This window comes from Theropithecus gelada, chromosome 19 (assembly GCF_003255815.1).
Source record: "Theropithecus gelada isolate Dixy chromosome 19, Tgel_1.0, whole genome shotgun sequence".
In the NCBI taxonomy this organism is placed as follows: domain Eukaryota; kingdom Metazoa; phylum Chordata; class Mammalia; order Primates; family Cercopithecidae; genus Theropithecus; species Theropithecus gelada.
This window is the reverse complement of record NC_037687.1, coordinates 47,666,794-47,690,856: the sequence shown is the minus strand read 5'-3', so window position 1 is coordinate 47,690,856 and position 24,063 is coordinate 47,666,794.

Here is a 24,063-nt window from a genome sequence, read left to right as displayed (position 1 = left end):
TCCTTTTTCAAACAGAAAATAAGACAGTAAAGTGAGGTCAGGCATGCCTGTAATCCCAGCACTTTCGGAGGCTGAGTTGGGCAGATCACTTGAGGTGAGAAGTCTGAGGACAACCTGGTCAATGTGGTGAAACTTCGTTTTTAATAAAAATACAAAATTAGCTGGGCGTGGTGGCACGCTCCTATAATCCCACCTGCTCAGGAGGCTGTGTCAGGAGATTTGCTTAAACCTAGGAGGTGGAGGTTGCAGTGAGCCAAGTTCATGCCACTGCACTCCAGCCTGGGTGAGGGAATGAGACTCCACCTCAAAAAAAAAAAAAAGAAAAAAAAGAAAAGAAGACAATAAAGTACTTTGGAATCCATGTGGAGTTATGGTGATTTCTGAAGCAATAATGGAATTGGCAGGGATCTGCAGGGAACACCCTGCCCACTGGTCAACAGCACACCTCCCAGCAATTCAGCGGTTTCTCAGACTACGGTCAAAATGGCACCTTCCGGATCTTATGCATAAACCGGCACCACCTGTCCTCTTGTTTACTGAGTATTTTTCCTCAAATTGAGGATTTTTATTTAAAGACATTTCTTTAAAGGGAATCTTGATCATGACCATAAAGGGAAATCAGTATCACTTGTCATAAATAAAATGAAACTATACAATAGATTTCATTTCTTTAAGTGGCCTTATTTAGCTCTAGCTGAATACTGTTGCCTGCAGAAGGTTCTGAGTCGGAGACCTGCTGGCTCTTTTGTAACAAAGGAGGGTTAGCAAATGTAAGAGAGGTAGGCGTTAAAGACATACTTGCAGCAAATAAGCCTTTCTTCTGATGTTGTCCGAAGGCTTGAAAGTGGATTGAAGGGGGAATGACGCGCTGAAGCGTCATCGTTGTCTGGGGTAATATCGGAGGTTCATTGTCCCATGGCCACAGAAAACTAGGACTCAGATACACCCGAGTGGGGTTAAGAGAGGAAGTTTAATAGGCAAAAGAAAGCGAAGAGCTCTCTGCACAGAGAGGGGTCCGGGAGAAAGTGGGTTGCTGCTTCAGCGGTGAAATGCAAGAGGTTTTATAGGTGAGCTAGAGGAGGCGGTGTGTCTGATTTACATAGGGCATGAAGGATTGGTCGGACCAGGCGTGTTATTTGCGTAAGAAGTTGATCACCCCACCCTAATCTTTTATTATGCAGATGGATTCTCTACCTGGCCAGTGCCATGTTGCCTGCTTCTTTTTTTTTTTTTTTTTTTTTTTTTTTTTTTTTAATGAAGTCTTGCTCTGTGCCCCCAGGCGGGAGTGCAGTGGTGAGATCTCAGTTCACTGCAACCTCCATCTCCCAGGTTCAAGCAACTCTCCTGCATCAGCCTCCCAAGTAGCTGGGATTACAGGTGTACGCCATCACGCCCAGCTAATTTTTATGTATTTTTAGTAGAGACAGGGTTTCACCATGTTGACCAGGCTGGTCTCAAACTTCTGACCTCAAGTGATCTGCCTGCCTGGACCTCCCAAAATGCTGGGATTACAGGCGTGAGCCACCGCGCCCAGCCAACTCTGGTTCTTTACTGTACATGTGGTGACACAGAAAAGGGAAGATGGAGCCTCCATGTTGAACATACTCGGCTTCCAGGTAGCCCTTTTCTATTGGCGCAGTTACCAGCGTTTACCCCTGAAAGCTCCTAGCTTGCTTACTTATGTTTGCAGCTTGATTTTTCAGGGTGCTCTTTGTTGATTTGGGGGCTGCTTTTTGTTGAAACGGAACCCTTGCCGAGGACTCCTTTACCCTCGCTATCTGCGTAACTAATTTCTTTCCAGCTCCTGTATCAATTTGATCCATGTCATTTATTGCAATGTCCCTGTAGTAGGCGCAAGCATTTCTCAGGCTACCAGTGGTAGGCATCCCACATTCCAGGGCTCACTGGGCCTCACCACTGAGCCTAAATGAAGCCCTGGGGTGCACCAGCCTCTGCCACACTGGGGCTTCACTGCACCCTCTGCCCTGTCCCATACCTATAGCCCTACGGTCAGAGGCTTGTGAACCACAGCAACTCCATCTTGAATAGGGGCTGGGTAAAAGGAGGCTAAGACCTACTGGGCTGCATTCCCAGATGGTTAAGGCATTTTTTTTTTCTTTTTTGAGACAGAGTCTCGCTCTGTCGCACAGGCTGGAGTGCAGTGGCGCCATCTCGGCTCTCTGCAAGTTCCACCGGGTTAAGGCATTTTAAGTCACAGGATGAGATAGGAGGTCGGCACAAGATACAGGTCATAAAGACTTTGCTGATAAAACAGCTTGCAGTAAAGAAGCCAGCCAAATCCCCCCAAAATCAAGATGGCAATAAGAGTGACCTCTGGTCATCCTCACTGCTACACTCCCACCAGCCCCGTGACAGTTTACAAACGCCATGGCAACATCAGGAAGTTACCTGATATGGTCTAAAAAGAGGAGACATGAATAATCCACCCCTTGTTTAGCAGATCATTGAGAAATAGCCATAAAAATGAGCCATCAGCAACCCTCAGGGCTGCTCTGCCTATGGAGTAGTCATTCTTCTATTCCTTTACTTTCCTAATAAACTTGCTTTCACTTTGTAGACTCACCCTGAATTCTTTCTTGTGCGAAATCCAAGAACTCTCTCTTGGGTTCTGGATCAGGACCCTTTTCCTGTAACATTACCACCCTCGGGCTCCAGGTGTGGGACAGTGCAGAGGGGGACAGTGAGAAGCCCAGAGACTGAAGGGGGGCGCTGCCTCCGCAGGTCACTCTTAGACCTTAAAGAGTATCTTCTCCTACCCTAGGGAAGGAACACAGGTGAGGGAAGCAGCCAGCTCTGCTCTCTCTAGCCTGGTAAAGGTGTGAGATGTGAGTTTCTGGGATGCTGGGCAGGAGGAACTGGGGTGAATGATTTGCAGTCATGTTTGCCAGTTGCAGAACCAGGAAAAATGATCCTTTCCTTCCTCGAGCACTATCAACTGAACTGCACCAGCTCCATTAGCGCTGGAAGCATCCATATGAAATTATGGGGCTTATGATGGCTTTGTCTGGGAAACTGTTCATTTCTGATCGGAAGTTCTATTACACATGAATTTAATTCTAAACAGTGTTACCAACAGCCCCAAATGATTTACATTTTAAGCAATCTTCTTTCATTATCTCATACCTTGTCGGGGAGCAAAAGATGGATTTTTATGGGCTTCTATGATGAGAAATGATTAATGCCCCTAAATGGGTGCCTGTCTCTACTCCAGCCGTTCTGCCAAGGGGTCCCATTCCTCAGTTCTGCTTCAGTGGGAATATTTGAGAGCTGAGATCAAAGAAAGGGCATGGAGAAAGAACATTACAAACTTTTCTTAAGTTGGATCTAAATAGGGTAAACATTTCCAGTTAGGGCATTGAACACCATTTGGTACCTAACATCGTCTTTCATCCAGTAGGAGAAAGTAAAGAGAGAGAGAGAGAAGGAGAAAGTTTGTCCACTAATAAAGCCAAAGCCTGTAGCAAAAGCTTGAAAATGTATGAGAGGGCTCAGGCGCAGTGGCTCACACCTGTAATCCCAGCACTTTGCAAGGCCTAGGCAGGCGGATCACCTGAGGTCAGCAGTTTGAGACCAGCCTGGCCAACATGGTGAAACCCTGTCTGTACTAAAAATACAAAAAAGTAGCCAGGTATGGTGGCGGGTGCCTGTAGTCCCAGCTACTTGGGAGGCTGAGGCAGGAGAGTCACTTGAACTCGGGAGACGGAGGTTGCAGTGAGCCAAGATCGTACCACTGCACTCCAGCCTGGGTGACAGAGCAAGACTCCGTCTCAAAAAAAAAAAAAAAAAAAAAATGTATGAGACACAATTTGAGTGTAATCTTTCAGGGTCAGGGAGAGAGAGGGCACTGCCCTCCAGAAAGACGCAAACCTGGAATGTTGCCTCCCATACTGATGCCGTAACGAGGCACCTCAAAGGTAGGAGCAGATGAGGCACTCCAGCTTTCCCACCTGCTTTACCTCTGCCTTTGGGATCATTCCTTCCAGGGGGCATCAGGACAACCAGCTCAGAAACACCATGAGGGTAAGGTTGTTGGATGAACTGCTACAAGGACACTTTTCTGGAAATCTCCATTCACGCACCAGAATCAGATGGGACATGCCTCAAGAGACAGATTCTCTTCTCCAGTTCCCTGCAGTGAATTCCTTCCCCTACTCCCATCAAAGGAAGGGGGCTCTGTTTGAGGATGATGGCCTGAGTGAGCCTTTGCCATTGAATGCTTGGCTGAGAGGCTGAGTCACTGGGAGGAAAACGTGGAGTGAGTGAGGAAAACGTGAGTCTGAGACCTCCCCACAGAAAGGGGTCACTTTAAACTCCATCCAAATCATAGCCCAAGTTCCCAGCCCAAAAGCTAAGAAAGTAAACAAGACGCAAGAAATTCAGGTGCTCTGATTTTCAAATTGTAGAAAATACGCAAACACAGCCTCAGAAAAAAAAATCACCTTTGCAACATCAGAAACCCTGCCTTCCTCTAGGACTCTGTGGTTTGGGCGGCCTCAGAGGCACTGCCCAAAAAGAACCAACCGCAAGTCGAGGAACCAGAAAACAAATTGAGCTGCAGAATGTGAACGGCCTCCATTCGGCGAAGGGGGGGGTCATGTCCTTGAAGCAGGGCCCACGGTTACCCTGAGCCCCCTAGAACACTCCTCCCTCCCTCTACAGTTCATGATATCTTTAGAATCAAGGCTACAAACTGCATGAATAGCGAGTAATTCAATTAACTCTATAGTCTGTGATGAAAAAAAGGGCCATTTTGCTAGCTCTAGTGGAGCACTAGTTTAACCCTGGTGCTCAGGAAATTCCCAGGCCAGACAGCATATTAAACCAGCTCTTCAACTTAAGAACAATTACTGTCATTTATCAGCCTGAATAGCAATAATGCACAAATCGACACCTTTCAGGAGGCAAAAAGCTAGCGAGGTGTAATGATATGCAAAGCCACAGCACTCTACATTTTGAACTGTCTCCATCCCATCAATACATCTCCTACTACCTACAATTTATCAATACAAATGTGGTGCCCAATGAAGGCAAGACCAAGAAGATAAATATGAAGAGGGTGAGGGGAAAAAAGGCTCAGGAATGTTTGAATTTTAAAATGATGAAGTACAGATCACATTCTTAAAGCATTTTACATGCAATGACCCGATCACATCAAGTTCTTTCCTGAAAGAAGAAACAGAATAAAGGGATTTTTCTACCCCAAGGTTGCAGGCAGATGCAGCTCTTCTCTTCCATTGCCCAGATCATGTCTTTAGGCGGAAGTTTGTGATTCTTTAGGTCTCTGATAAAAGTAAATAAAGATATTGTTAATCATAGTGATGAATTTTCATAGAGCCTTTTTCCTAATTACTTTCACATCTATCCTTTTTTATTTTAATTTAATTTAAATTTTTTTGTATTTGAAACGGAGTCACTCTGTCGCCCAGACTAGAGTGCAGTGATGCAATCTTGGCTCACTGCAACCTCTGCCTCCCGGGTTTAAGCTATTCTCCTACCTCAGCCTCCTGGGTAGCTGGGACTACAGGCACGTACCACCACACATGGCTAATTTTTCTACTTTTTAGTAGGGACAAGGTTTCGCCATGTTGGCCAGCCTGGTCTCGAACTCCTGACTACAAGTGATCCGCCTGCTTCAGCCTCCCAAAGTGCTAGGATTACAGGCAGGTTGTTTTAATTTTATAATATCTTCAAGAGGTAAGATAAATGTTATGATACCCATTTTGAAAGCAGGGGGAACTGAGGCATGCTGTGATTGAGATAATCTCTACATGAGTCAGACACTGGCAGAGCAAGGGCTAGAAACTGAGTCCGGACTAAGACACAGCACATCCAAGACAAAGCAAAGACTTCCCAGAAGTGCTCAAGAGGATGCAGGATACAGGTGGCGCAGGTGCGAGTAGGAGCCACGAGGTGGGGCAGAGCAGAGACAAACAATTCCACATTTCAGGCTGGGTGTGGTGGGTCACGCGTGTCATCCCAAGTCTTCGAGAGGCCAAGGAGGGCAGATCACTTGAGGTCAGGAGTTCAAGACCAGCCTGGCCAACATGGCAAAACACTGTCTGTAGTAAAAATACAAAAATTAGCCGGGTGTGGTGGTACAGCACCTATAGTCCCAGCTACTCAGGAGGCTAAGGCAGGAGAGTTGCTTGAACCTGGGAGGTGGAGGTTGCAGTGAGCTGAGATCATGCCACTGAACTCCAGCCTGGGCCACAGAACGAGACTCCATCTCAAAAAAATTTTTTAAAAATAAAAAAAAAAATTCACATTTCAAAAACAGATGAATAGAATTTCAAGCCTACAGTGCACACAGACTGAGCCCCTACTGTGCGCCAGGCGCTGAAGGAGGCAAAGACAACGCCAGCCCAGACCCAGGCCCTGCTTGTGGTCCTCCCCTCCCACATACTCAGCCCTCCCCAACACACACTGACATTTTGCTTAGCAGCATCATTTAGCTGGATAGAATACATTTACTTTCTGTGGAAGGAAGCCAAGGAGGGTGGTAACCAAGACAGGAAACATTCCTACAAAGGCAACAGGGACAGGGGGTCCCACGGGAGCTCTTCACGCAAGTCAGGCAAACAAGGACCTCCCAGCTGGTGCCTCAAGGAACCCCGGGAATTGTTTACCACTGCAGACATTTTTATCCTTCACCTTCCAACCATTTCACAGACCCATCCAGGTCCTCCCAGCCATTTCATCACAGACATTCATCATCTCAGTCCAGGAATGTTGTTTCTGTTTTTGTTTTCTTTTGTTTGAGATGGAGTCTTGCTCTGTCACACAGGCTGGAGTGCAGTGGTGCGATCTCAGCTCACTGCAGCCTCCGCCTTCTGGGTTCAAGCGATTCTCCTGCCTCAGGATTCTCTTGCCTCAGCCTCCTGAGTAGCCGAGATTACAAGCATGCTCCACCACACCTGGCTAATTTTGCATTTTTAGTAGAGACCGGGTTTCACCACGTTGGCCAGGCTGGTCTTGCACTCCTGAGCTCAGGTGATCCACCCACCTCGGCCTCCCAAAGTTCTGGGATTACAGGGGTGAGCCACTGCACCCCGCCCTCAGCCTAGGAATTTTGAAACGGCCGCCAACTCTAGCATGCAAACTCATGCCCTCTCTCTAAGCAATATTTTCAACCTATTTGAAAAGGAAAATAGTAATTGGTGATAAAATGCAAAGGATTTGTTTGCTTCTACATTTCTTTGGAAGATTAGCTGTTTTTTTCTTTTCAAAAAAATTCCACTTATCTTTATTTCTTAAGGTAATGCCTACCTAATTTTTCTTTTTCTCTCTCTCTTTTTTGTTTTAGAGACAAGCTTTAGCACAGTGGCATGATCATAGCTCACTGTAGCCTCAAACTCCAGGGCTCAAGCAAACCTCTTGCCTCAGCCTCCTCAGTAGCTGGAACTATGTGTACATGCCACCATGCCTAGCTAATTTTTTTTACAGACATAAGGCCTCACTATGTTGCCCAGGCTGGCCTCAAACTCCTAGGCTCAAGCAGTCCTCCCGCCTTGGCCTCCCAAATTGTTGGGAATACAGGCATGAGCCACTGCACCTGGCCCCTACCTAATTTTAAATCATATACAACACACACACACACACATACACACACACACACAAATGAAACGATCATATCTTCTAACAGCACTGAGATAATCATTTGATGAATGACATCTCATGTCTTAATTTTTCCATGGATAAAGGAAAGCCCTAAACAAATTCTTATTTTCTGACATCAAATAAGAATGTGGGTGCATTTCCCTCCCTTTATAAGAAATTACACCTTGCTCTTACTATTAAATTAGAATACCCTCTCTTCTTTTCTAAAATTTGGCTGCTGTACAATAAATACACAAATCAAAAAGACATAGGATCCAGACGCCAATTGGCAGACGGCACTATGAAATAAGCACCAGGACACAGGCATGCGGAAGTGTTACAACCTGTTCCAATCTGCTCCCTGTTCCCCCTTAAAACAAAAGAAGAGAGTCCAAACCCTCCTACACACACACATACACATACACATGCACACACACACACACACAGCAAAGTTTAGGAGGTTTAAATATGGCCTAAGCTGCTAAGAAGAGTCACCCAACTGCTTTGGACCTGGGTTTCTCACTCTTGCTGCTGAGTTGCAATATTTGTCCCATCTTGCCAAGCGAAGATGGTGTGAACCTGTCATGCAACTGCTGAGAAGTTTGGAAAAGCCTGGGGTTTTGCCAGTATTATTATCATCCTCATCATCATTGCCATGAGGCCAGAGAAATTTTCCAAGTCCTTGAGCTTGGGGTCTTTCTCAACAGCCATGGGAGGGTAGCCATTAGAATTACCTCCATCATTCATGTGATGAAATCCATTCAGAGATACAGGGGAGGCAGAGAATAGGTGGGTGTAGCAATTAGGATGCTTTCGGTTGCAAGCAACAGAAAGTCCAACCTGAAAAGGGTTGAGGCAAAAGAGAAGATATGGGCTCATGTATGTGAAAGGGCCAAAGAGTAAACTGGCTTTGGGCAGGAATCAGTTAGAAACCTACCATTACCAACCTCTCCTACTCTGCTTCCTGGGGTAACCCTCTTCCCCAACATAACACTTGGACCAACAGAAAATGAGTTCAAACCAAAGCTCAGAACTGACCCTGATTGGCCCAGACTGCATTGACTTGGGTCGTGTGTTCATGCCTAAGCCAATCACTGCAGCCAGAGGGATGAAATGCATTGATTGGCTTAAACTAGATCATATACCCCTCTCTGCAGCCTAAGGGCAAGATCTTCACCAAAGCACGTGGGCAGAGAGAAGTGATGTGTGAGCCTCAGGCGGCAAAACCGGGAGGACTGGGTGTTAGGAGGTCAAATGCAACAAATGCCCACTTCAAGACGCCATCTTTGGTCGGACCAAAAATCTCCAATTCTGTTGACCAAGATATCGTACTCAGAGTTAACTCACAGTTTGAGTAGAGAATATAGCCGCTTACTTGTGTTGAATGTCCTATACCTTCTACATCTAGGCTGAATATGGCCTCTGCATCACTGAAATCTGATGGATTCACAAAAAGGACTCCTGAAGATGAGTTTTGCACTCACCAGTGTCCAGGATTTTAATAGCTGCCGTTCTTAACCTCTAAAGCTCAGGCCAGAAGATTAAACAGTCCCTGGTCAAGAACTAAAGAAATGAGGTGAACTGCAGGACTAGTCACTTGCTTTTTATATATTTTTTTAAGTTTAATTAAGATTACAGGTCAGATTAAGTAATTGCTTTCTATAGGAGATAAACACAGTTGCACCAAGATTGTTTAAAGAAACCACTTAGTTTCAACTTCAAGATGTTCTTTTTCTCATCCATTAAACTGTATTTGTTGAAATATACCTGTGGGCAAGTGCGTAAGTTGTAAGTATACACCTCAATTCTTATCCCAACATAAACACATTCAAGTAACTGCTATTGAGGTCAAGAAATGGAACATTACTGGTGCCCCAGAAACTCCTTTGGGACCCCCCTCCTAAACAGCATTCTCCCCTTTCCACCCAAAGATAACTACTGTCCCGACTTCTAACAACGTAGATGAATTTTGCCTATTTTTGGAACTTTATATAAATGGAGTTACACAGCGTGTACTCTTATGCCTGGATTCCTTCTTTCAAAAGAGAGTCACCCAAGTTGCTACATACAGTACAGCTCATTCATTTTTCTTACTGTTTAATAATTCATTACGTGGATATTCTGAAATCTGCGTATGCAATCTATTTCGGATTATCATTTGGGCTATTGTTGTGAATGTTCTTACGCGTATGCAGACATTTCTGTTTCTCTTTCTATGCAGGAGGGGAACTGACGCAGGTTCACCTTTGGTAAATAAAGGCAAATAGTCTTCTGACGTGTATACACCAACTTATGCCCCTAGCAGCAGTAAGACCTTCCTGAACACCGTTACCCACTAGTTACTACTGCCTTGATCAGTTCATCTCTGTTCCTAAATATGACCCCACTAAAAGTGGCTATGTGTAGAGCTCGGGAAGCAGCCAGAGCTCAGTTTAAATCCTGGCTTCGCCACTTACTAGCTGTAAGTGTTTCTTTGGAGAATTTCACTTAGCCTCAGATTCCTGCTCTGTGAAGGGCCTGTAATCATCATGTTCTTGCAAGAATCAAACTGGATTTTATAAACCAAAGTGCTTTGCAAACTGTTAAACTGCATACCCATGTTAGGAATTAGAAGGAAACTGTGGGTCCCTGAGGCCAATATTACAGTCACCAAGTGTTAAGATAGAATTCTCCCCACAGCATTAGAAAGGTAGACCATAGCAAGTTAGAAGACCTGGGTTACTATATGACCTTTGAGGAGTCACTCAATCTCTTTGATCCTCAGTTTTTTTATCTGTGAAATTAGGGCAACAAGGCTTCCCTGAGAGGATTGTGAAGATAAAAAGAGATAATATATCAGAAAAGAAGGAGAAGGAGAGCAAAGTTGAGAGAAAAAGAGAATCTAAGTGTTGATTCGAGTACCTACAAGTGCTCAAATAATGATGGTCATTATTAGTAAAAGTCTAGAAAATATGGGAGAAAACCTGGTTCCCTGAATCCTTTTCATCGATACTGTCATTTTCAATGATGAAGGTGGGTTACGTGAAAAATTAGCAATTGATAAAATTTGGCTTTTCTGTCTCAAGATCCCTTTGTTTTGTTTTGTTTTCTGCCTGTTTCACCCATTTAAAGACTCAGCATACCCAGGCTGTCTTAAGATCCATCTCCTTTAGAAAAGCTTGCTATCAGGCCTGGTGTGGTGGCACATGCCTGTAGTCTCAGCACTTTGGGAAGCCAAAACATGCAGCTTGCTTGAGCTCAGGAATTCGAGACCAGCCTGGGCAACATGGTGAAACCCTCACTCTACAAATACTACAAAAAAAAAAAAAAAAAACAGCCAGGCATAGTAGTGCATGTCTGTAGTCCCAGCTACTCAGGAAGCAGAGGTGAGAGGATCATTTCAGCCCAGGAAATCAAGGCTGCAGTGAGCCATGATCGGCCCTCAAGCCTGGGCAACAGAGTAAGATCCTGTCTCAAAAAAAAAGAGAGGGAAAAAAGCTTGTTATCAGGAAAAGGTAAAATGTCAGCATTCAGTAAGACAATCCCAGAATATCAGAGCTAGAAGGTACCTGAGGGCATACAACCCATCCAGTTCATTGTACAGATAGTGAAGCTGGGGCCAGAAGTCTAAAGTAGCACCACTGGTTAGCAGCAGAGCCAGAGCTAGGGCCCAGCTCTTCTGCCAACCAGCCCAGGGCTCATTCTTTAGTAGCTTAATACCAATGCTAATCTGTATCTCCAGTGTAAATAAAAGACTTGGTTCTTTCTTAAAGACCTTTCAAGCATTAGAGAAAGAGTTCAATCACATGTAATCAACCCCTAAATTAAACAGGCCCTACTAAAATTTAACACACAGACATAGACAAAAACCATCCGTGTTTATATCTTAAATAACATCTTTCTTTTAAAAAATTGGAGAACTCCTTCTAGTCATGACAGAATAACTGATATGAGACTTGCCTTCCTGCCAAAAATAACTATAAAACTAGACAAATATATGAGGCAACTGTTTTCAGACATTGAACAACAGACAGTGCAGGACTGTAATTTTGAGAGAAGGCATACACATGAGGTGAGTCCCATTGTTTATCAAGTTTTCTGGCTGGAGGCACCTTTCTGTCAAGGCACAAAGACGGGAAGTCCAAATGGAGCAATAGTTGCACTGAGCTGAGGAGGTGGAGATTGAAGTCCTACCTTGTAGAAGTGGCTGGATTTTATGAAGCAGAATAACAGAGAATAGTGATCTTCACAAAGAACATGGGGCCTTGGCTGCAGGCACAGAAGTGCATGCAGAGTGAGAGTCCAGTTAGCCTAGCAGATGTCTCCTACTATGGAGCTGTGAATGGTATGGTGATACCAGAGGTCATGCACTGCTAAAAAAAGCACTGAAATTTTGGCTAAGCCAAGGTACAGAAAGTTCACTGAATGATCCAAGCCTCCAGCTGAGACCTCGAAAAGGGCATGCCTTTGGGTTAAGGACCATGGCCCTAAGTGAAGGCAATACCATAAGACTCAGCTCAAAATTAAAATAGATCTGAACAACAAATTAAGCCAACTCTAACACAACAGAAGGGATCTACCAATAATGTTACTGACAGAACAAACATTAAAACTCTTTAAAGAAAAATATGACATAATTTGGGATCTCCACAGTGCATTTTTTACAATGTCCACTATGCAGTCAGAAATTACTAGACATGAAAAGGAGCATCAAAATATGATCCATAATTTTTTTTTTTTTTTTTGAGACAGAGTCTCCCTCTGTCACCCAGGATGGAGTGCAGTGACGCGATCTCCACTCACTGCAAGCTCCGCCTCCTGGGTTCACGCCATTCTTCTGCCTCAGCCTCCCGAGTAGCTGGGACTACAGGTGCCTGCCACCATGCCCAGCTAATTTTTTTTTTGTATTTTTTTTAGTAGAGATGGGGTTTCACCATGTTAGCCAGGATGGTCTTGATCCCCTGACTCTTGATCCACCCGCTTCGGCCTCCCAAAGTGCTGGGATTACAGGCGTGAGTCACCGTGCCTGGCCTATGATCCATAATTTTTTAAAAGCATTCAATAGAAAATGATACCCTCATGTTGAAATTAGTAGGAAAAGTCTTTCAAACAGCTACATAAATATGCGTTCAGGTACTTAAAAGATAACCATAATGAGTGAAGAACAGAGATATAAAAAAATTTTTTAAAGAACCAAATGGAAATTCTGAAGCTGAACAGCACAATGCCTAAAATGAAAGCTCTGCATAAACTTAATATAAAATTAAAGACTACAAATGAAAGTTAATGAACTTAAAGACAAATCAAACCAAAGAACACAGAGAAAAATATGGGGGTTGGGGAATAAACAGAGGCTCAGAGACTTGTGGGGAAAATACAAGCAGTCAAATAGATATTTAATTGAAGTCCCAGAAGGAAAAGAAAGAAAGAAGATAGAAAAATGTGTGAAGGACTAACAACTACCTTTACATAAATTTTGTGGAAAGTATAAGTTTATAGAGCCAAGAAGGTCAATAAACCCCAAATGACGCAAACACCAAGACGACTACACCTAGATCACATCAGTGTCAAACTGCTGAAAATCAAAGATAAAGGAATGTCTGGGCATGTGATTACACCTGTAATCCCAGCACTTTGGGAAGCTGAGGCAGGTGGATCGCTTGAACCCAGAAGTTTGAGACCAACCTGAGCAACATGTGAAATCTCATCTCTACAAATGTATATATAAATTAACTAGGTGTGGTGACACGTGCCTGTAGTCCCAGCTACTTTGGAGGCTGAGGTGGGAGGATCACTTGAGCCCAGGAGGTTGAGGCTGCAGTGAGCCATGATTGTGATACTGCACTCCAGCCTGGGCATTGGAGTGAGACCCTATCTCAAAAATAAAAAGAAAGAAACAATCTTAAAAGCAGTCAATTAATAAAGGTTCATAGCTTACAGAAGAACAGTGATATTAATGAGAGCTGACTTACCAGACTGGAATTTAGATCTATAAGAAGGAATGAACAACTGTAGAATGGTAAATACGAAGGTAAATAGAAAAGAATACTTTCCCTCTCTTAATTTTTTAGTAAAACAACTGTCTAATCAAAATTAGTAACACAGTGTCATAGGGTTTATTAAATATTACTAAAAATATGACATTTTTAGTCATAAATGCACAAAGGATGATTCAGTAAATGAACCAAAGCACAAAGGATGGTCCAGTAAATGAATTTTTCTGTTGTAAGGGTCTTGTACTTTACGTGAGGTGGTACAATATTAACTCAAAATAGACCATGATGAGTTAAGAATACACATCGTAATTCCTAGAGCAACCACCTAAAAAAAAAGTTACAAAGAGGTAGAGCTCTTTGTAATAAAATACATAAAAAGATGGATTAAAATGAAACCAGAGTCCAATAATGCAAAAGTATTCAGAAAAGGAAGAACAGATAAATGCAAATCAGATGGAATAACTAGAAAATAAATTGTGATATGGTAGACTTGTAGATTATCAATCACTAAATTAAATACAATGGACTAAACTCTCCAGTCAAAAAGCACAGATTGCCAGATGGGATTCAGAAAGCTATATCCAACTATATGCTGTCTACAAGAGACATTTTAAATGAAAATAAATAGGTTAAATGTAAAAGGGTGAAAAAAAGACAATAAGCAAACAAAAAAGCTAGTTTGACTATATTAACATCAGACAGACTTCAGAACACGGAATATAAACACAGATAAAGAAGGACATTGTATAGCAATAGTGATTTCATAGTGAAAAATAGACAATTTATCAGGAAAACATAACAACTCAAAATATGTTACAAACTTATGTAACAATAACATGTAGTTATATATTATTATATATAGATATATAACAATATATATTGTTATATATGTTGATATATATCAACATATATATCAATGTGATATATATATCATCATATATAACAATAAATAACAAAGCTTCAAAATACATGAAACAAAACCAAAGAAAACTAAGGGGAAAATAATCCACAATTATTACTGGAGATTTTAACACCTGTCTCTTGGTAATCACTAGAACAATTAGACAATAATAATAAATATATACAATGTTTGAAGAACATTATCAATGAATGTGACCTAACTGACATTTTTAGAACACCGTACCCAACAAATTGCAAAGTGCATGTTGTTTTTAAGGGCACCTCGAAGGTTTACCAAGAAAAATCATATTTTGGGTCAAATTGAAGTTTCAATAAACTTCAAAATGTTGAAATTTTAAAGAGTAAAATTTCACCACAGTCAAAAAGCTGCAAATATGTATAAATTCACAACATGCTTCAAAATAATGCACGGGTTAAAGAAGTTACAAAAAAAAACCTTGCAAAATATTTAAACTAAACGATAATGTGTTCTTACACAGCATATGAAAGTTTGTGGGATGCTGCTAGAGCAGTAATTAGAGAGAATTTATAGCTTTTAATGGGTTACGTTAGAAAAGAAGAAAGTTTTAAAATCAACAATTAATGTTTCCATCTTAAGAAGCTGGAGAAAAGCAAATTAAGTTTAACCCAATGTAAGTATAAGGAAGACAATAGTAAAGATGAATATCAATGAAGTTAAAAGATAGACAAATAATTGAGAAAATTAGCAAAACCACAAGTGTCTTTGAAAAAAAGTAACAGGGTGAATCCCAAGAAAAACTAAGAAAAAAAGACAGTAAACACATATTTTCAGTATCAGAAATGAAAAGGAGGATGTCGCTACAGATTCTACACATACTAAAAGGATAACAAGGCAAGATTATGAACAACTTAATTCCAGTATATTTGACAGTGTATATGAAAAGAACAGATTTATTGAAGATTTTGATTCATCAAAAGGGATATTAGAAGAAATAGAAAATCTGGAAAAGTCTTAATTCCATTAAAGAAGTTGAATTTGTAATCAAAAACAAACTTGAGGACTAATGGTTTCACTGGTGAATTCTATTGGATATTTAAGAAGAGAATAATCCCACCTTACATAAACTCTCTCAGAAAATAGAAGATGAGAGAACATTCCTTCACAAGTTTTATAAGGATAGGAGAATACTGATTCCAAACCTTGCAAAGAAATTACAAGAAAGGAAAATTACCAGCCAATTTCCTTATGAACACAGCCACAAAAATTGTCACGAAATATTAGCAAATAAAATTCTGTAATATAAAAAGAGAATAATACATCACGACCAATTAGAGCTTTTCACAGAATTTCAGGTTTTTTTCAACAGTCATGTATAAATCAGTGTAATGCACAGTATTAACAGAAAAAGGGAAAGAAAAAATAATCTGACTAAATACAAAAAAAAGAACTATCGGGATTCAACATCCATTTGTAGAAGAAAAACATTTTAACTAGAAAAGCAAAGGAACTTCATCAATCTGATAAAGGACTTCTGATAAATCTACAACCAACATTATGCTTAAGGGTAAAATACTAAATATGTTCCCCTAAAGACTGGAAACAAGGCAAGGAAGTTCTCTCCTACCATGTCTATTCAACGTTGTCCTGGAGATACTAGCCAGTGCATTAAGAAAGAAAAAAAGCCAAGACCAAAAAAGAAGAAGTAAAATTGTATTCATTTACAGATAGTATAATGGTTTATACAGAAGACCCTAAGAAATCTACAGAAAAATTGCTAGAACATCAGTAAATTTAGCAAGGTTGCAAGGTAACTCGGTATACAAAAGTAAATAGTATTTCTATGTATTGGTGGCAGCAAACAATTGGAAATGAAGTTTAATTAATTTAAGTTATATTTTACATTTTTGCATTAAAAATATAAAATATTTAAAAATACATTAACAAAGTAAGTGTGAGATCTTTGAAAACATTAACGAGAGAAATTAAAGAAGTAAAAGTAAATGGAAAGGTGTACCATGTTTATGAATTGGAAGACTCAATATTGATTGACTTCTAATACTGGAGGACTCAATACAAAAAGCTCAATAATAATATATATAGCTTCAATGCAATCCCAATCAAAATCCACAGATTAAATTCGTTACTGAAATGAAAAGAATCTGTAATAGCCAATGTTGAAATAAATGAAAAAGAAGGACAATGTTGGGAGACTCATACTATCTAATTACTAAGCTACAGTAATGAAGACAATAAAGTATTAGCATTAAAATAGATGGATACATCAATGGAACAGAATAGATCCATAGGTACTGATTTTCATCAATGACACCAAGGTCATTCAATAAGGAAAATAAAACTTTTCAACAAATAGTGCTGAAGAACTGAATAAATATATGGGGCAAAGTGAACCTCAACCCCTACTTCACACTATACACAAAAAAAAATCAACTTGAAACAGATTATAAGTGTAAACATAAAAGCTAATACTGCCAGGTGCTATGGCTCACACCTGTAATTCCAGCACTTTGGGAGGCTGGAGCAGAAGAATCACTTGAGCCCAAAAGTTCAAGACCAGCCACAGCAAGACCCTATCTCTACAAAAAAAAATTAAAATATTAGCTGAGCATAGTGGTGTATACCTGTAGTCTCAGCACATTGGGAGGCTGAGGTGGGTGGATCACTTAAGCCCAAGAGTTCAAGACTGCAGTGAGCTATGATTGCACCACTGCGCTCCAGCCTGAGCAACAGTGTAAGAGACCCTGTCTCAAAAAGCATAGTTTTGTAAATAGTATATTTATAAATATTAAAAATAAATATTATAGTAATACTATAATATAGTAATGCTAAATATTATAATAATTATAGTATTATATTTATAATTATAGTATTATATTTATACTTATTATATTTATATAGTATTATAACAATATTATAATACTAAATATTGTAGTAATACTATAATATTTATAATATTACTATATTTATAATAATTATAGTAATACTATATTAATACTATAATAATATAACCGGAGAATAATTTCATGACCTCTGATAGACAAACATCTCTTAGAGAAAATACAAAAGGCACTCACTTTAAAAGAAAAAAGTGATTAACAAATTGAACCTCATGAAAGCTAAGAATTTTTACTCATCAAAAATTGCTGTTAAGAAAATGGAAAGACTCCAGGCGCAGTGGTTCATGCCTGTAATCCCACCATTTTGGGAGGCCAAGGTGGGCAGATACCAAGGTCAAGAGATGGAGACCTTCCTGGCCAACTTGGTGAAACCCTGTCTCTACTAAAAATACCAAAATTAGCCAGGCGTGGTGGCAGGCATCTGTAATCCCAGCTACTCAGGAGCCTAAGGCAGGAGAATCGCTGGAACCTGGAGGTGGAGGTTGCAGTGAGCTGAGATCGCACCACTGCACTCCAGCCTGGTGACAGAGCAAGACCCCATCTCAAAAAAAAGAGAAAATGGAAAGACAAGCCACAGACTGGGGAAAAATATTCACAATTTGTGTATCTGACAAAGTACTTGTATCCAAAATACATAAAGAGCTTAAATAAATCAAAAATAAAAGACTTGAGCAGACTTTTCCAGAAAAGATATTTAAATGGCCAAAAAGCACATGAAAGGTGCTCAACATCATTAATCCTCTAAGAAATACAAATTAAAATTACAATGAGATACTACTTCACAGCCACTAGGATGGCTAAAATTAAAGACTAAGAATACCAAATGTTGGCCAGCATGTGAAACAACTGGAACTCTCATACATTGCTAATGAGGATTAAAATGGAACAACCAATTAGGAAAACTAGCAGTTTCTTGGAAATTTAAACATACACTTACTATATGACCCAGCAATTCCACTTTCAGATATTCTCCCAAGAGAAGTGAAAATGTATGTTCACACAAAACTTGCCCACAAATGTGCATAGCAGCTTTTGTCGTAATAACCATACAGCTGGATACAAGCCCAAATGTTCATCAACAGAAGAATGGATAAACAAACTGTGGTGTGTTCATACAATGGAATACTACTCAGTCGATATGTACGATAACATGGATGAATCTCAGAAACCGTACGCTGAATGAAACATGCCAGGCACAAAAGGGTACATGTTATGTGATTTTACTTATTTGAAGTTCAAGACAGATAAAAGTAATCTATCATGATAGAAATCAGATCCACTATGGGTGGTGGGAATTCGCTGGAATGGGGCACAGGGGAACTTTCTGGAGTGAGGGAAACGTTCCATATATTTTTTCATATATTCAAGGGATACATATGCAGGTCTATTACCAGGGTGTATTGTGTAATGCTGGGCTTCTATGGAACCCATCACAAAAATTAACTCAAGTTGGATTAAAAACTTAAATGTAAGACCTCAAACTATAAAAATCCTAGAAGAAAATCTAGAAAAAAGCTTTTCTGGACATTGGCCTAAGTAAAGAATTTATGACTAAGACCTGAAAAGCAAATGCAACAGAATCAAAAATTGACAGTTGGTTCTTCATTAAAGAGCTTCTGCATAGCAAAAGAAATAATCAACAGATTAAACAGACAACCTACAGAATGGGAGAAAATATTTGGAATCTATGCATCCAACAAGGGGCAAATATCTAGAATCTATAAGGAAGTTAAACAACTCAGCAAGAAAAAACAAATAACCCCATATCTTGATTGTGGTGTTGGTTCCAGTTGTATGGTTTTGTCACCACTTGTAGAATTGTACAATTAAGTTATGTGTATTTCGCTGTATACAGATTTTAACTTCAATTTAAAAATGTAAAAACACATTCCACTTGTACTGAATATTGCTAATGCAGGACTCCAGCCCCTTACTAAGTCTCAATGGTGTTTTCTAAAGTTCCCAGAGTGGACTGTGTGTGCTCATGAACAAGTCCGTCAGGCTTCCGTGCAGCCCCTGCTGTCATTGTGGCTTCTGCAGGCTCCTGGGGCTTCCCAAGCATCCCTGACTTTCCTGGCCTGGCTGCTGCCTCCCTTCCACTGCAGTCTCCCCTGTCTGTTCGATCTGGCTCCTCACAACAAAAAAAGCTGTGGTATCTGTGCTGACGAGCCCCTAGCAGGTCACTCATAACTCTTCAGTAGAAGACTCCCAAGCAGTGTCACTGTGAGAGTTCTGCCACCATTGTCATCATGCTTCTTTGTTGTTGGCCCCAGTGTTTGATAGGTTTTGTTGTTATTAATGTTGTTTTTCTGGAAAACTGCTCTTTCAGCTTTTTCTTAGACCCATCTTTCCTCCCAAGACTTGTGGCAGCTGGACCAGGATCAGAGATGAGCAGGAGACAATCTACTGTCCTTAGGATCACATCTCACTCCAGGGCTCACAGCTTTTCAAGGTCTTCCTTTGCAATGATATCCCTGCCCCGCCCCACCTCCTGAGAAGACAGACCATCCTGGACCCTGTCCTTCTCCCATATTTCAATGTGGATATCCAGGGACAGCTGATGTGCTCTTTTTCTTAATTTTTTTTTTATTTCAGTAGCTTTAAGGGTGCAAGTGTTTTTTTGTTACGTGGGTGAATTTGATAGTGATGAAGTCGGGGATAGTGGTGAAGTCTGCACCCATCGTCTGAATTGTGTATTTTGTACCCAATATAGGTAGTTTTTCATCCTCAAACCCCCTCCCACCCTCTCCCCTTTTGAGTCTCCAGTGTTCACCATAGCACTCTGTCTGCCCTTGTGTACCCATAGCTTAGCTCCCACTGACAAATGAGAACGTGCGGTATTTGGTGGTCCACTCCTGAGTTACTTCCCTTAGGATAATGGCCTCCAGTTCCATTCAAGTTGCTGCAGAAGGCTTTGTTTCATTCTTTTTTATGACTGAGTAGTATAACATGGTGTATATATACCACATTTTCTTTATCCTGTCATTGGTTGATGGACGCTTTGGTTGATTCCATATCTTTGCAATTGTCAATTGTGCTGCAATAAACATGCACGTGAAGGTATCTTTTTGATATAATGACTTCTTTTCCTTTGAGTAGATACCAGTGACACTAATTTACATTCCCACCAGGAGTGTCTAAGTGCTCCCTTTTCACCACATCTGCCTGTTGCTGTTGCCCGTCCCACTAGACCTCTATGAGCTCCTCTGATCTCGCCTAAGAAAATCTTATACTCCTTCCTATTATTCCCCAGTTTTTAGTAAAGTTTGTTAAACACAAGTTTATGCTAGCAGGGCTTTGGAGAAATGAGAGGAAGCCTGTCCACTTTGCCCCATGTGTAAACTCCAGGCTTCTCCCCATTTCTCAAAGCCCTCCAAGCATGAACTGAGTGTTTCACAAACTTTACTAAAGACTGGGGATTGTAGGAGGGAACACACAGCAGAAGAGGAAAAATTTAATGTTGGACACCTGATCTCTTGATTCCATCAGCCACGATCTTTTCCCCAGGGATCCCTGATTCCCTGGCAGATTACACACTGCAGGGGTCCTCTGTAATCTTCTTTCTCCCCTCTTCCCAAGTTTTGTCAGGGGAATTCAAAAGCAATCAAAACAAACAAACAGAAGATCTCCGTTAATATTGCAGCTATCTCAGTGACAGGCCCAGTCTGAAGTCTGTGCATCTTGGTTACTCACCATGCTTCGACCCCCAGTGCTTCAGGCCCACTCACTGCTCTCTACCTCAAAGTTGCAGACACAAGCTGCTGGGAGTTCTGAATGGGCACATAGAGTCTCTTCCTACTTCTCCAACCCCTCAGCTTCAGGCATCACTGCGTTGAACAAACCTTGGTCCTCTCGACTCCTTCCCACTACCTCTCTGCGCCGGGTTGCACTAGGCTCCCAAGTCAGGCAGCCAGGGCTGCAGCCCCTATCCCTTTCAATGAATCTTCTCCAGGGAGGGTTCTCATTTTGGGGTATCAAGAGTGTCCACAGCATGGAAGCGGTGAACAGGTAACACTTCTACACTGCTGGTGGGAATGTAAACTAGTACAACCACTACTGAAAACAGTGTGGAGATTCCTTAAAGAACTAAAAGTAGAACTACCACTTGATCCAGCAATCTCACTATTGGGTCTCTACCCAGGGAAAAAGCAGTCATTATATGAAAAAGATACTTGCACATGTATGTTTATGGTGGCACAATTCACAGTTGCAAAAATGTGGAACCAGCCCAAATGCCCATCAATGAACAAGTGGACAAAGAAACTGTGAGATACAGATATTGATATAGATAGATATAATGGAATACTACATAGCCATAAAAATGAATGAATTATGGCATTCACAGCAACCTGGAGGAGACTGGAGACTATTACTCTAAGTGAAGTAACTCAGGAATGGAAAACCAAACACCATATGTTCTCACTCATAAGTGGGAGGGAGTTAAGCTATGAGGACACAAAGGTGTAAGAATGACACAGTGGACTCTGGGGACTCAGGGGGAAAGGATGGGAAGGGGGTGATGGATAAAAGGCTACAAATTGAGACCAGCGTACACTGCTCAACCGATGGGTGCATCAAAATCTCACAAATCTCCACTAAAGAACTTACTCATGTAACCAAACACCACCTGTTCCCCTATAAACAATAGAAATTTTTTAAAAAAATTTTTAAAGAGTGCCCACAGGACACACACATCTTATGCTTAGCCTTGAACATCCAATGTCCCTATTTCAATAACTACCCTGTTGATGTTTGCATTGCTATGGCTGTGTCCATTTTACCTCGCAATCAACTTTAGATGATTGCAAAACCAAAGCAAATGATTTGCAGTAGGGTTGGGGTTTAAAGGTCTGGTTTGGGTACTGGAGCTATGCTCTATCGTTGGGTTTTCACTGACTAGGTGGGTGACCTCAGGCAAGCTACAGCAGATTACCTTGAAGTGACTTGGGCAAGTTACCCCCCTATGCCTCATTTTTCCCATCTGTAAAATGAGGGTAATAACAGGATCATGAGGTGGGGGTGAGGATTGAACGAGTTATTATGTGGGAAGGGTGTATAATAGAACAGCATCTGCAAGAGAGTAAGTGCTACTTAAACATTTGTTAAATAAATTATGAACATTATATAAATTGTCTTCATGGACTTCAAAAGGAGGACATGACACACCGTGGGAAAATGAGTTGAAGAAACCTAACTTGTATACATTCCTTTAAATACGCCACTTGTGTTAATATTTTTAATTCAGCTAAGGGGTAAATTATATAGATGTGCACACAAGGTTGCTTTTAGCTTAGTCAACAAGAGCAGAAGCTTCAAGATGGCAACATAAAACAACATCCAAGACAACGTTGAAAGAAAGGAGAAATGATAAAATTGGGGTCAAGCCATCTTCAATTGAGGGCACTCTCTTGGCTCCACTTCTCCTTACTATAAGAAATACAGTTGGAGGGATAAATACAAGGACATAGGCCCCGAAGATGCCTGAGTGGCCAGAGAAGAGAGACCCCCAAGGCTGACTTGCAGGCTACCAGGCTGCGGGCGGAGTGGAGAAGAACCTTCCTCGGTGTCCTCTTATGAGGCAGAGGGGACCAGACTGTCCATCACAGCATCATAATGCTTAAGCGGCATGAAGTCGTAAAGCCCACAGTGAAGCAGGGATGCTCCTCAGCCAGCGGAATCTCTCTCTCTCTCTCTCTCTCTGTCTCTCTCTCTTCCCTCTCTCTCTCTCTCTCTCTCTTCCCTTCCCCCTGTCCCTCCTCAACCCAAAGGGGGAAGCAGGAGACCCTGAGCAGCCAGCCCTCCAGCTCAGTCACTGGCCAGAGGGACCTCCTGAGGACAGGCACTCTGCCCTGCCCAGCAAAGCTAGAAAGTCCGGGAGAAAGTAACATCATTCATTCATTCAGCCACTCATTCAGTAATTATGTACTGAGTGCCTATCATGTGTCAGACCCTGCCCCAGGCATTGCAAACATCAGAGACTCAAACCAAAATGCAGTACAGGCCAGCTGCGGTGGCTCACGCCTATAATCTCAACACTTTGGGAGACTAAGGTGGGAGGATCGCTTGAGGTCAGGAGTTCGAGACCAGCCTGGGCAATATAGTGAGACCTCATCTCTACAAAATATCAAAAAATTAGCCAGGTGTGGTGGTGCACACCTGTGGTCCAAGCAACTCAGGAGTCTGAGGCAGGAGGATCGCTTAAGCCCAGGAGGTCGAGGCTACAGTAAGCTGGGTTCACACCACTGCCCTCCAGCCTGGGCGACAGAGTGAGACCCTGTCTCAAAAAAAAAAAAAATTGTAGTATAACTGCACAGTGGAATATTATCCAGCCTGAAAAGGAAGGAAATTTTGAAACATGCTATGATGTGAATAAACTTCAAGGACATTATACTAAGTGAAATAAGCCAGGCACAAAAAGACAAATATTCCGTGATTCCACTTATATGAGGTCCCTACAGTAGTCAGATATATAGACAGAAATTGGAACAGTGGTTACCAGGAGCTGAAGGCAGGGTGAACGAAAAGTTATTGTTTAATGCGGTCCCCACCCCAACCTTTGTGGCACCAGGGACCAGTTTCATGAAATTTTTCCACTGATGGGGTAGAGTGTGTGTGGGGGGGACGTTTCAGGATGAAATTCTTCCCCCTCAAATCATGAGGCATTAAATTCTCA